The following is a 14420-nucleotide window of genomic DNA, read 5'->3' as shown; positions in this document are numbered from 1 at the left end:
GAAATGATGTCCTGTATGTGATATGAACCATCCAGACAGCCCTTCCCCCAGCATCTATTTTCATGGTGGCTGCCATAACACACTAGCAAAGGTGTTTTTATGCTTGACTTCTTTGAGTCATGCATGATACAGTGGGACGTGATGTGTGACACAACCCTCAAGACACAAGTGGTGCATCAGCTCCCATGCCAAAGTTTGTTACAGAGGACAAAGAGCAAGAACATCACGGCCTTCTTTAGTATCTCGATCCTGTGAGGGGAAAATGCTTCAAATCCCAATTGCTCAAAACTTTACATTTCTGCATATAACTATGTGTTGGTGATGGAAAATGCCTAAGCCTCACCCAAAACACTGCTGAATGCTGCGAAAACAGCAGCAAGTACCCAACCAGACAGTTTTTTCTTATGTAAACATATCAGCAGAACATATTTGCAATGCAACCCTGAGCTAATTACAATTTCTCGCTCTCATCCTCTCCAGTCCCTCTACCCACCCTCTCAGCCCTCCTACCATACACATCCCAAAATGATCACTGCTTCTCCTGCTGGAGCCTGTTACACCCACATTTACTCTCTCTCTTTTTCTCTCTTTCTCTCTCTCTTTCTCTCTCTCTCTCTCTCTCTCTCTCTCTCTCTCTCTCTCTCTCTCTCTCTCTCTCTCACTCGCGCACAAAAAATACACACAATGCTTTGTAAGTAGATGCATATTATACACGCAATCATATTTGCCCAGTCAGACAAGATAAACCAAATCAGATACCAGGACTTATTTTTGTCATTGCATGGCCGGCATTCATTCTTCCGCAGTCTGACAACAACTTCAGCAGACCAAGACCTCAACAGTAAGCATCTACTCTCAATTTGATTCCAGCAAAGTTTCTCTTTTTAATCTTATTTCAACATCCCTCAGCTGAGTGTTTTCATATCAGTGCTACAATTCTCTGCTCTGTGTTTTCTGTCAATCACCCAATGCACACACAGGAGGAAATGGATAGAAGCAATCCCTCAAAAGCAAATTGTCTTTCAAACCCTGTATTTGTTTTTTCACTGAAACCGCTCTCATAGATGGCATTGCATGTAACTTCAAGGTAGGCTTGAAGCCGGTAAGTTCTTTCCAATCTTGTTCAGGTAATGTCATTGCTTTATAGCGTCACAAACCAACCAGACTGGAAAGCACAAACATGCTCTATGTAGAAATGTTGTTTGTGATAAACAAAGGTGTAAAGCTTCTGTTTTCCATTTTAAAAGGCGCCCCAAAAAAACCCACATGAACACAATATTAAAGCAGAAGGTAGATTACTTTACGTCGCACACCAGCTTGATTCTCTCGACTTCATAAGAACTTCATTAGGCTTAAGATAATGCGTTTGTGTCTCGGGCTTCTGACCGATGAGCATGAGGAGCTACAGGCAACTATATACTGCAAACAGTGTAGCCTTAATGTAGCGAGCGTGGTGGTCAATCGAATAAATCTCTCAACAAAAACTAACAATCTGCACCTCTAAAGCTCACTTTTTTGAAATGTTATATTGTTTCTTTAAAGGTCCAGTGTATAGGATTTGGCCAAATCTAACATGAATGGTCCCAGCCTGTGCTTTAGTTTGTCTGTTCTGGACTATTGTAGAAACATGGTCCACGATCCGTACACATGTAGACATAAACAGCTCATTTTAAGGTTACGTGAAGATTCTTATTTTCAGGTGATTATACACCAAATAAAACATACTTACTCATTTCATAGATCTCCATCAATGCTACACACAGTTCCTCAAACAATGTGTGAAAAATCACAAGTTGTTATTTAACCAAGTCGCCCAAGTTCATCCATACTGCACCAACAGATGTCAGATATTGAGCTGATCAAACTACACCCATACAGTCAATTTGTACATCAAACTTTTGCAAATTCTAGTTCTTATTAATACAGTTAGAATAATCTCTTGGGAATATAACCTTTTGATACTTGCTTATTTTCATTTACTTCAAGCCTAAACGTTACAAACTGGCTGTCACATTCTAAAAATCCATATTACGTAATAACGAAAGCCTCAACAGCCAAGCCACCGTTTTCTTCCCAGGCTGTCATTCTCATTAAACGTTCTATTATAGAGCAGCTGCTGTTTACTTTGCTGTCAAACACTGTTTGACCTGTTTGGGCTGTACAGAGGACTCAGCCATTGTCTGAATATGACTGTGATTACCAGACATATGCTTTAAAAAAAAACAAAAAAAAAACTTGCTGAACTGTGTCAGTTTGGCAAGTTTGCAGGGCCCGCAGAAGGAGAGCGAGTGGGTGGCTGTATTTGCGCTGACAGAACTCAGTGTGAGGGTGACGGGGGAGGCAGTGATTATTCTTGAGTGTCCGCTGGCATTTTGCCTACTTCCACTTCTTCCCCCCCTCGGGCTCCGTATTCCTCCCGGTGACGAAGACTACGGCCCTGCTTGCCAAATGGCCTCGGCTGCCTGCCACGCCAAACACACACACACACACACACACACACACACACACACACACACACACACACACACACACACGCACACACACACACACACACACACACACGCGCGCACACACAGTTACTCTCAGTACTGATATTCATTAAGGGCTTAGCTAAAATATTGATTTGCATTGTAAATATGGTGGCTATGATTAATGTGTTAAAACCCAGATTTGTATCTTAAGCATATTTGGTGTCCATTATTATTGTCATGAGTCTGCCATCTGTCAATCTGCCATCTATTCAAACAGCAAATCATATTTTTGAGAAGGTGCTTGACATGAAAATGGTCAGTTTTACTGCATTGTCTGTTTGAGCTTTCAGCCGCTTTATCCCAAAACATACTGGTACCAGTCGCTAAACCCATTTCCTCCAAAAACCCGACTGTCTCAGAAGAGCGAAAAATAAAGACGGAAATCCAATCAGAGAGGAGAGAAAACAAAGCGGAGGCTAAAATATTAGCTGGAAAAGGGACTTCATGCCTTGTTTAGCAGGTGCTTTGTTAAGGTGAAGGTGTAAGCTGTCTTCTTTTTTTTACAGAAATAGAAACTCATACACATTGTAAGTAGCTTTATCCCCTACTTCATGCCTCACCTCTGCAATTTAATTTCCACTCAGACCTCTGTTTGCCTTGTGTCTTGTTGGGGCTTTTGTATTTTTTTAAATAATGTTACAGTTTAGCCACTACGTCTCATTTTCTTTTAGTGGATTGGGTCTTAGTAGTCTCATGTGTGCACCCATGTGTGTGTTTTCATTTTTTTTTTTTGCAGAGTTTGAGAAAGACGGCAAGAGAGCAAGGAATTGTCAGTATGCGTTTTTTTTAAAAGAGAGACATTTAAGCCAGTTATGTAACACACACAGACGCCTCCATCTGATACGTGTAGCATTTGTAAACAACCACCGCTGCTCTAGTGTTTGAGAGCCTCTGTCTAATTTTATTTGTACGATAACAATAGCGTTTTTCTAAAAGTGCAGGTACCTGCAGCATGCTTGAAAAAGTGATAGTAAGTGAGATCCATCATACTAAGTGAGATTTGGTAAGAGTTATTAATGATTACTGCTGCTGATTAACAATCTGCATTACCAGTGTGTGCATTCCATGAACAAAGTGATTATTTAATCGGCTAATAACATCACAATTGGTGCAACCTTTTAGTATTTTTCGACATTTCAACTTTACTGTATAAGGACATAACATGCCAGCTTGTTGCACTGTCCCAAACTATCAAAATGTTGAAAAAATCAATCATTACTGGTTTAACGTTTGCGTAACGGATACAATTTACTCAATAGTACAAACAGTACACTGCATTTACAGACATGTAGGTACAGGTATAATTGTTTGAACTCTGTTGCCGATATACAGTTAGCAAACAGCCAAAATGCTATTATGTAATATATATAAAATAGATATTGTACTTTTAAGACGAGGACTTTATAAAAAAAAGACTCATGCTGGACATGCCTTGACCCCATTAATCATGTTTAGTCGCAGGCTTTTCTGTTATCATGAGCGTTCATGAACCAAGAGGTAAAAGTCATGGTCTTTAGTTTGACGTGTTCCTGATGCTCAAAGTAATTTCAGACTAAAGCCGGGCAAAAGCAAGTTTTGTTTAGAAGAGTACTGTACTGTATGAGTAGAATTCTTCTTTTATCTTTTTTTTCGGTATGTGTTTGTCTTAATGTAAAACACTTTTGGTTTGTCTAGGTAATTCATGTTTAATTGCTCCTGACAACCAAAGACATTCATTAAACATGAGTCAGAAAGGATCGCACACCTTCTGTGCACAAACGCACACACTTGGTTTTTTTTTCCGATTTCTTGACCCATTTTTTAAAAAAAAGATGCAAGAGGGAGACATAATATAATTGGCTGCACAAAAGTAGGTCACCCACTGAGCTTTGAAAAGTCAATTTATGGTGTTTTGGAGCCGTGGAAACTAGCTCTTCTTCATCTTGAACTTTCTAGATGTTCTCCCGCTCCATCTTTGGCTTTGTTTTTGGCGGTGTTTTGGAGAGAGGATCTTTTCACTGGTATTGAATCATCAGAAGTGCAGAAACCTCTCCGGAGATGGACTCCGAGCAAAGCGGATGGATAGCACTTAAAGAATGTTTTGAGGAAATAGCTTACTGTTTTCAGTAGTCCATTAGCGTAAGTAATTGGTTGACATATGTTTGGTTGGAAAAATGACACACACAAAATTATGCAACGCTGCAGTACTCTAAACTAGATATCTTCTTCCCTCCCACAGGGAGGATTTGTCTAATAACCGATGAGGCTGAGAGACATTTCACTCACACTTTGTCGTCTACTGATGATAAACCCTTTTCCTTCTAATGACTAATCCTTTGTAATCACTTTGGTCACGACTGCAAATTTATATTGTCATTTACTTAAAACCACTGCAGCTGGACCTGAATGGGCCGAACATGGGATTTAAGAATGGTCCTTCTCCCTTATTCTCTCTTTTTGTGTGTGACGTTGCAGAAAAACAGATGCTGTGTCCTGCGGCACAGTTTGTACTGAGAGATTATACAGTGAGGCCCCCGGCACTTGACAGGGCTTTGTAGTCTCCCACATATTTACTGGATAATATTGTAGACTTGCTAATCTGAAATGGTGTACCTCCCTGTCACCTGATCACTGGCAGAATCCTGATATTAAAAAGACAGCGTCTCAATTTGAGGGAGACAGACGGTGAAAGAGAGAGACAATACACGTGAGGCAAGAGAAGAAGAAAAAAATGGAATGAATCCCCAGACAGATGGTGCATGCATGATAGATGAGCAATGCAAGGCAATACATTTTACACTGGGTGCAAGATTAGGCAGATTTGAGCCTGTCCCATTGCATTGAAGCTATAAGGCATATGTTTAACTCCAGTTCCAAGTCCTCATAAACTTTACATAATAAACTAAATTATACATACATTATAAAATAAATGGATTCCACATTTATAGTTGTTTATAAAGCATTAATCAAACACAAATACTCATTAGTAAGTCATTCACAGTTATACATGATTAGTTCTTGATTAATAAGCTAGGGTTTCAGACTTCATAAATGATGGATTCCTGTTAGACAAATTCACTCGACACCTTGGAGTAAAATCATTAAAACAGGAACATGTATTCTTCGAAAATGGAGCAGAGACAGAGACACAAGGTGTTACTTTACTAATTGCATATCCAAGTCTGCTCGCTGAAGGAGCGAAGCACTACCTTCTTAAATATCTTATGGATATCAATACACCAAGGCCACCATGTCGTCTTCATGGCTTCGTCCCACCATTACGTCTTTAGATTGGCCTCGGCATGATATGATAACAATGGAATTGCACGTTCTTTCAGAAGGAAACCTACAAATGTCCCATCTCATTGCTATCAGGAGACATGCCAAATATGTGTGTGAGATTCAACAGACACAGTTCAATGAGAAGTCTGAATATAACAGTAAAACAGTAACTGAATAAGAGTAAACAAGTTTTTCTTCCAACATTTTCCCATTCAAAATAATTATTAATAATTAGTTATTGACTAATAAACTAGGGATTTATACTTAATAAATGATACAAACAATGCTGCAATTCATGATTAATTTGGGTAGTTACTAGACAATAATTCACTAGTTAGTAGTTATGTAAGCATTAGTTAAGCATGTTCTGTGACCTAATCTAAAGTGTAAACGGTTTATGCCTTACAAAGCATTAATGGATGGCATGATGAATTCAGTATAATTTTGCATTATTTTTTATCAACAGAAAAAGATAAATAAATAGACACAATGGAAAGTGATGAAGAACATTAACATGATGGTGCCACTGTGGTGCCACGTCATCAACCACGTTTGCGTGAGGACCTGGTGTGTCCCATTACGATACCCGGTCACTTTGGCAGGTGATGGGACTTTCTGATCGGTCACCGTGGTGGGACACAGCGGGTCCTTCTCCGAGACCAGTTTCTCTTCCTAAAGCGTAAACATGCACATCAGTGGCATGTTTCAGTATTAGCAGTGTTCATGTTGGATTAGTGCTTTATAAATTATTAGTTAATAGTTTATTCATGCTTTACTAATGCTAAATAGTGTGCACTTATTATATAGTGCTACCAATATTTCCAAATAATTGAACTTTTTCATAGAAAAACTGACACCCAGTTCCCACTAACAGAACACATATGTCTCGTTATGTACTGCTTGCTGTTCGAGTGCTTTTTGCTTTTGTGTTGACTTGCAATACATTTTATATTCTCCATGATCTGTATTTCTGTAAGAAAGCGAGGGTTTAATAGTAGCTGTCAGCACAGCTGTGGCTGGCTTTGCCTCGATCAGGGTTGGGTTGCTTAAACAAGGTGGAAATGATAACTGCAACACTCAATACTTTCTGTTTGTACTTGCTGTGGAAATCCTCAAAAAGTCTGAACATCAAACACCTTATGTCTGAGTTTATAATATTATCCATAGGCGCACACAGCTCGTTGAATTTCACCGACTTCTCCAGGAACCGCATCGGGATGATGGCCCCAACCAGCGTTACTACAGTAACAGTAGCCAGTTTGATCAATGCTTTTTTTAATGTCTTTGACCAGCGCTTGTGTCACAAATGTTGTCCTGTGTGTTGAGCAACAGCTGTGCGAGCAGCAACACTCCGAGGGACAGGAAGTCAAGACGTTTGATTTAAACGCGGACGGCGCATTTCTAACTTCTTTCCCCAATATCTACAATTTTTTTTTACCAACTTCCTACCAATTACACTGACCTCTGCTGACCTCACTAGAGAACAACACGGCACCATCTAGTGGACTGAAAAAACAATTAATTTTATTATCCATCCATCCATTATACAAACCGCTTATCCTCAATAGGGTTGCGGGGCGAAGGAGCCGATCCCAGCTGCCAATGAGCAAAGGCAGGGTACACCCTGGACAAGTCGCCAGTCCATCACAGTGATTTTACTATTCTAGGACCAAAAAGTTCATAATTTGTACAATAAAAGATCACTGCTTGGCTTTAGCATATTAATACAATATTGCCACACAAAATATTGCGATACAATGCTGTATCAATTTTCCGCCTACCCCTAGTTTAAGGTACATCTCTATGTCTTGGCCCATGGCATTTTTATGGCTATATAGCTCCAATTCAATGGCAATGACTAGGGCTAAAGCTGTAGATTGTGCTATTTCTTTTAAAGGGAGGGCCTTGTAAAAATCATCGCCCAGGTCCCATGATACTTTAATGTTCGGCTTTACAACTCCTGCATGTTATTTAAACCTGTTAAAAGTATATACATTACAGCCTTTCCAGTTTGCCCTGCTCTGCCAGATAAAGACGTTATCTTTGAATGACAGGGTGTCATTTAAATGCATTCAAAGTGCAGGTGAGTAATGCCATATTCTGCTTCAACCCCCCCCCCCCTCTAAAGAATATACAGATCCTCCATTGAATGCACTTTGGCTCATTAGGACAGTCTCTAAAGCAATGTGTATGAAATATATAATATGTCTTTATCTTAGAAGGCCATGTAGGGATATGCGGTTAGAAAGCTGAATCAGATCTTTGATTTTTGATACAATGGTGTTGGATTTATGTGTCAAGTCTTCTGTGACCTTCTTCTCCCCGAGCATCTCAAGCTGAGCAAAGCTTTTACCTTCTAATTATCTCCACCAATGAGGTGAGGTTTTCTGTTTGGTTTATTTGTCAGCAGGATTATGGAAAAAATGTCTGTCCTGAGTTTCAGGGAACTCAGTAGAAGGCTGTAGGACGGGCCAAGGAAGAACCCATGAAATTATGGATTTCACGGGTGAATATTTTTCACTTTTGTTAACATTGCGAAACAGGGCATTTGGACTTCTCTGGGTTGCTCACCAAGCGCCCTTCTAGTATTATTATGTCCTGCATCAAGTTAGAAAACTCCATAAAGAGAAGGCAATTGTTTCAACATTAATAAGGTATTGTGGTCTCTGTGAATGTGTGTCTTTCTGAGTATGTGCGGACACCAAAGCCAGGAGGAGATAGGCCACTTGTGAGGACCCCTTTTCAGAGAGACAACTGTCTTTATGTCTGTGAAGTATGATTAATAACCCTAATATTTATGGAGTGATAGTCTTTGTTGAGGGTGTTTACAGTATGTGGCTTCTGATGTTACTACAGAGCATTAAGAACATTTTGTATCATTAAATAATGAACACCAGCAACTAATTATGAAGAAATTTAACTAATTAAAGACCACTGAAATGAATAGACAAAACAATTCTGAAAAAAAGTAATATAAAATAACACAAGTGTTAGAACTCATTTGGGATTTATATCACTACTTGAACACAGACCTGCTAAAAGCTCATGCCCCATGCAGGGCACTTTGGGGCTCAAAAGTTCAGACCTCGGCGTTTCACGACTCTCCCAGTCCGGCCCGCGTGAGGTCAATCAAAAATTTTAAATAAATAAATAAGATGCACGCCATAAATGCATTAAAACACTGCTTTTACTTTGAACGCGATTTATGTAGGTGCGGACGCTTCCAATAGCGTCCAATAGTTTCTGTTCTCAAAGAGCTTTGGGTTTTATCTCACAATTTACTCAATGAATACCCCACCTTCCCCGTTCTTCAAAAGCGGCAATTAAGAAGATGATCAATTTAACTCTGTGGTGAAGTTACCGTGTAACATGATGATAATTAATGCTAAGTAATTTATGTGTTTATTCATGAGATTTGCTGGAACTCAAACACAATTACCATCAAAGTTGCAGCAAGCATCGTACTATCGGATTCAACAATTTTAAAACTCTTAAGAAATTCATAAGAATTCAACTTTGTAACGTGTTCCCTTTAAAAGTACCCTTAGGGCTGAGGAGGAGACAACAGAGTACTTAACTTTGTGACACAAGCTCGATCTTGCATTACTAAATGTCCTGAATGAACCAGACATTGTCTTTGCTGCACTTTCTTACTCTCTTACGCTGGAGAGGGATTAAGAATGTGATCCCGATTAAATGACTGCAAACTCTGAATAATGGATTGTCTGACATCTCCTAGGTCTCATGATAATGCAGTATCCCTGACTAGTTTATTTGTAGAGCTAGATTATGTAAAAATGCTATTAAAAGTGCTTTGCAGGGAGGTTACACAAATATTTATTTTAAGATGTTAAAATGCATCGGGATTATACAGTTTTGGTGATTACTTCAACACATATCTGCTGCCTCCTAACCCTCACTTTATATATATTGGAAAATTAAGATGTGAGTACATTTATCCATTCACAGTGTTATTTCACATCTATGGGTATCTGAAGTATTTCTGTTATCAGCAGAAGGAACGTTTACATGCTCGCAGTGACAGCGCTGAAAGCACTAATGATTAGCAAGTGTACCATTTTTACTGTCTTTCTTCCTGGCGTGTTAAATAACAACAAAAAAAAAAAACATTGACTCACTGTAAAGGTATTCAGTACCAAACCAAAGCATAGGAACTTTTTAAATTTTGGATGTGATGATGATGCTAGATAAAAATGTCTAAAAATCACCAAATACTGTACATGACAGTTTATCCTATGAGAGACATGAATCTCAGTACACAATTCTGTTTTTTTTTAATAATTGTGTTGTATTTGAAGTTAGCAAGATTCTTAAGCAAGATTCTTGAATATTAAACATTCCCTTTCATCTCGTCTTAAGGCCAAGAGTGCCATCATGACACTATAATTGTCTGCATTTGCTTTGAGCATATTTATATCTTTTTACAAACTATTTTGGGTAACTTTGAACATTCTTAGTCACTGTGAAAAGCAACTTCAAACACGTTTGTGCAAAAACACAGGTACTTTTATTCATGCTGTGAGCCACAAGGTTATCAGCTATTTATCATAGGTGCGCTAGTCAAACCTCAGTGAATAAATGTGACAGTATATACAGCAAGTTTGAAAAGCTTTAGTAGAACAAACTAGCAGAACATATATATTTACATGTGTGTGCATATATGTGTAACTGTACATGTGGATGTATGTGTGTTTGTAATTATGTGATTATGTGTGTATCTCTCTCTCTCTCAATATATATATATATATATATATATATATATATATATATATATATATATATATATATATATATATATATATATATATGCATATATGTTATGTATATATGTATACACATACATACATGTATCTATATGTGTGTTTTTCTCACGATCCGTTTGTGTTGACAGCATGCTGACTGACAGAGACAGTGTGAGAGATTCTCCCTCATGGTGCCACTTCATTCATGTCCTAATTACAGCCTATAAAAAATGTGGAGCAGGCAGTCCCATAACGTGGGCGTAGCAGACTGTGAAAAGGCGTGTAAATAATTTGAGTGTAGCTGCAACCGTCATCCATCATCATCATCATCATCATCATCATCATCATCATCATCATCATCATCATGATCAATCATCAATCATCTGTCAGTGAAAGCCAAACTACAAATGCATTATGTCCAGATTCTTTAATCCCTTTCGCGGCAATAGTATTGCATTTTCTAATTTCCTCAGGTCACATGACATCTTAGAATGTATGTACTTTCTTGATTGGATTGTTTTCTTTTTTCTAATATGCGTCTCACGGCCAATCCAAGCATTTTTGTAGTTTTAACTTATTTATAAAACTTGTATTAATGCGTACTTTCAGGGGTTATAATAGCCCTGAATGTCTGAGCCAAATGTTATTGTCTTTCCAACAGACCATGTGGATACACATAGCAACCATCAACCTCAAAGTGGCGCTGGAAAAAAAGTCAGAGAATCACCAACATCAGTGGGATTCATGCTCAAGTAACCACAACCTCATTAAGAACTCATCTGGTAACTCATTAAGGATTTTGGAAGAAAGATTTAAACAGCATAGTGCAATCCATGTCCAACAACTTGTTTTGTACTATCCCTAAAATCACCTCAAGCAAAGGAATGACAATATTCAGTGCAAGACACGGTCAACTCCAAATTCATGAGGCAAATCTAAATTCTTATCCAAAGGTGAGGAGAGTATAAAACGCTAGAGTATTCAGCCCAGGTGTGATACCTGCAGGCAGGCTTCTGGATGGCATTGGGTTGAATAATACATGCAGTTGTTGGACAATAAGAAAACATCTTTTTCACATTTAAGTATCATGCAATCCATCTCACTCTATGCTTCTTTTTGTTGAGACTGGTGTTACTTTAACATGTTTTTGAGGTTGTTAGCTTGTTAGTATTGTATTAGATTGCATCATATTGCATTTTGTGAGGACACACAAAGCAACACGCACACACACACACACACACACACACACACACACACACACACACACACACACACACACACACACACACACACTCTCAACTTCTTACTTTTCTGACCTTATTGGACCTTTTCCGTGATCCAGTGTGTGATACGTTACCAGTATGTGCATAACCTGACTGCTGGTCTAAGCATCTTTCCTGTATTTTTTATCGTCTGCAACCTCAGAAAACTGAAGCACCAGCAGTAAACTATGTGCCAGATACCAAACAGAAAGTTCTCGCTCTCCCAGGAGGTTATTAACACACCAAACTTTTCTCTGCCAACTAGCAGTGAAGGAAAAATACAAATATTTGCAGAAGCTCTTTGAACCTGTGGATTCAATTCAGCAGTAACTTCCAGTCACTAAGAATAGAGCTATTTACTCTCAGGCCCTGAACAGGCCGTGCCTCATTCCTTTGTTGTGTGAGTTGAAATATTTATTTTTCTGGGGTTTGAAATCTTTACAGATACAGTGCGAGGTGGCTGGGGTTTAAACATTTTAGTTGTTTCTGGCAGGCACTTTGCCTTCAGTTGAACAGCCAGGAGTAGATGGTGCAATTGCAACTTCTCTAAATAATGTATGGAGGTAGGTGGTCTTGCAATATATGTTTTATTTTTATCTACGTTTCAAACTTTCTTTTTGTTGTCCGATGATCAGATGATCGTCATAATACCATAAGGTTTCACTCTGTTACACAAATACACAAATGTTTGGACCGTTTGCATACAATCTGCTTGAAGGGATTGTTTGGACCAAACAAAAATAAAGTATGATTTATAGCATTGCTGTTAACCCGTGCTGACTCTTCCTATGTTATTCATCGATATTCCCGCAGACATCAACACGCAGCTATTCAGGATGTTACCATGGAAACAAAAACATACTCTGTATGGACCAAGAGTCAATTGTACATTCACCTCAGTACATTTTAGGTTTTAATTGGTGTATTTGTCAAACGAAACAAGCACATTGGGAGTTTACTTGCTAATATTGTTCTACTAAACCGAAAAGAATGTTAATGTGAATGTTAATATGTAGGAGTGAGAAAATCACTCCCACTGCAATTTTTCAGCAGCTTACAAAATGGGCACTAGTATGTCAGATTTACACGATAATAGCTGTGGATAATTCTTTTTTCTTTGAATATCTCATGGTTTTCATCTTTTTGTTCAAGCAAAAGCTGGGAGGGATATTTTCTCAAGGGAGCCTTGACAGAATGCAACCCTTAAAATTTAATTTTCCTTTTAAGATGATCTCTTTACACACGTCACTATCCTTCCCTCCATCTGCGGTCGCAGACACTGAAGTGTGTGTTATGTGCTGTTTTTTCAAATCAACTTGCACAGGATTTGCAGTTTAGTATGTGATTTTAGATTTCCATCATGCTCCCTTTCCCTTTGATTTCTTGCTAAGAGGAAGATTAATAACACTTTCCTGCCTAGGTCTTAAGCCTGCATGTATTCACAGCTTTGTTGCATGTCCAATCCCAGTTGGTCAATTACTGCAGCAAAAAAAGAAAAGTCTTTATCTAGAACATCATTTATAAACATAAACATTTGGTAAAGTTTTGATCTTTGATGTGTCAATGTTTTGATTTCTTTTAAAGTAGGCATATAATAAGCAGGATAGCGTACTGTGAGGGGTCATATTAAATAAACTTTGTTTTTGCTTGGGGGCAGTGAACACAACATGGACAATTAACTTTTTACCAGAAGAAAAACCATAATTTGGTGACTTTCTAACTGGCCATCTGGCAAATGTAAGTCCAATATTCATATTGTCTTTTTGCTTTGTTTTTTTGGGTCTGCTACGGCTGCTTGGGAAAATCTTTGCCTGTTTTGCCAATAAATCCTGCTAACTAAGTATGTGTTTGATTTCCTAGCCTTTACTTATTTCTGCATGCTTCTGGACCAAAATGATTGTTAGAGAGTGAACAATAATACGAGAAGTTGTCCTATTGTCTGGTAAAAATGAATTACAGTAGCTTATCCCATGCCTCTGGTCTGCCAAGCTATGCTAATCACCTCTGGGCTCTAGTTCCATAATTAACAGAAAGACATGAAATGGTACTAATCATCTTCTCTAACTCTTAGCAAGAAAACAAAAACAACATTTTTTTGAACTATTTCTAAAAGAGATCTCTGCATAATACATTATTCAAGGTGGTTTATGGAACGTGCACAGCACTTAAAAAAAAAGCACAGCACCCCATTTTTCGTACATGATTCAACAAAGTCAATCAAATGCCCTGTCATCCACCTTAAATTACCGCGATAATTGACGTAAGGCTATGTCAGTTTGAAGGAGGAAACGCCCTCAACGATCTCGTTCATTCTTCATGATGTTTTGTTGCTAAAATGGCAAATAAGATCAGAGAAAGAGCGTATCTTTTCTCCGCTGACGAGCAGAAGATGATCATGACTACATATGATGCATTTAAGCCCATTATGATGGCAAAGTCTAATGGTGCGTTCACAATCAAAGCGTAGCGAATATTCGCAACACTTCCTGTTGTGAACGCGGCTTAACGACGCCTCCGCTGGTCGGGATAGAGTCATATAAGTGTTACAAAACATCAGACAAGTAAATGTGTCACTGTTGGGAAAATGTACCGGCTAATTTGAA

General features: G+C 38.5%; 1 protein-coding gene across 1 annotated transcript in view; it reads left to right on the top strand.

Annotated features, from left to right (window-relative positions):
* Positions 1-736: 736 nt before the first annotated feature.
* Positions 737-14420, top strand: part of LOC137779697 (gamma-aminobutyric acid receptor subunit pi) — a 67497-nt gene continuing 53813 nt past the window's right edge. Inside the window, exon 1 of the mRNA XM_068567837.1 lies at positions 737-841. The gene's annotated coding sequence lies outside the window, so the exon portion shown is untranslated. The remainder of the gene's footprint in view (positions 842-14420) is intronic.

This window comes from Clinocottus analis, unplaced genomic scaffold (assembly GCF_023055335.1).
Source record: "Clinocottus analis isolate CAN_PGR_092001 unplaced genomic scaffold, fCliAna1.0.p SCAF_8, whole genome shotgun sequence".
NCBI lineage: Eukaryota > Metazoa > Chordata > Actinopteri > Perciformes > Cottidae > Clinocottus > Clinocottus analis.
This window is presented reverse-complemented; position numbering and strand designations above follow the sequence as displayed.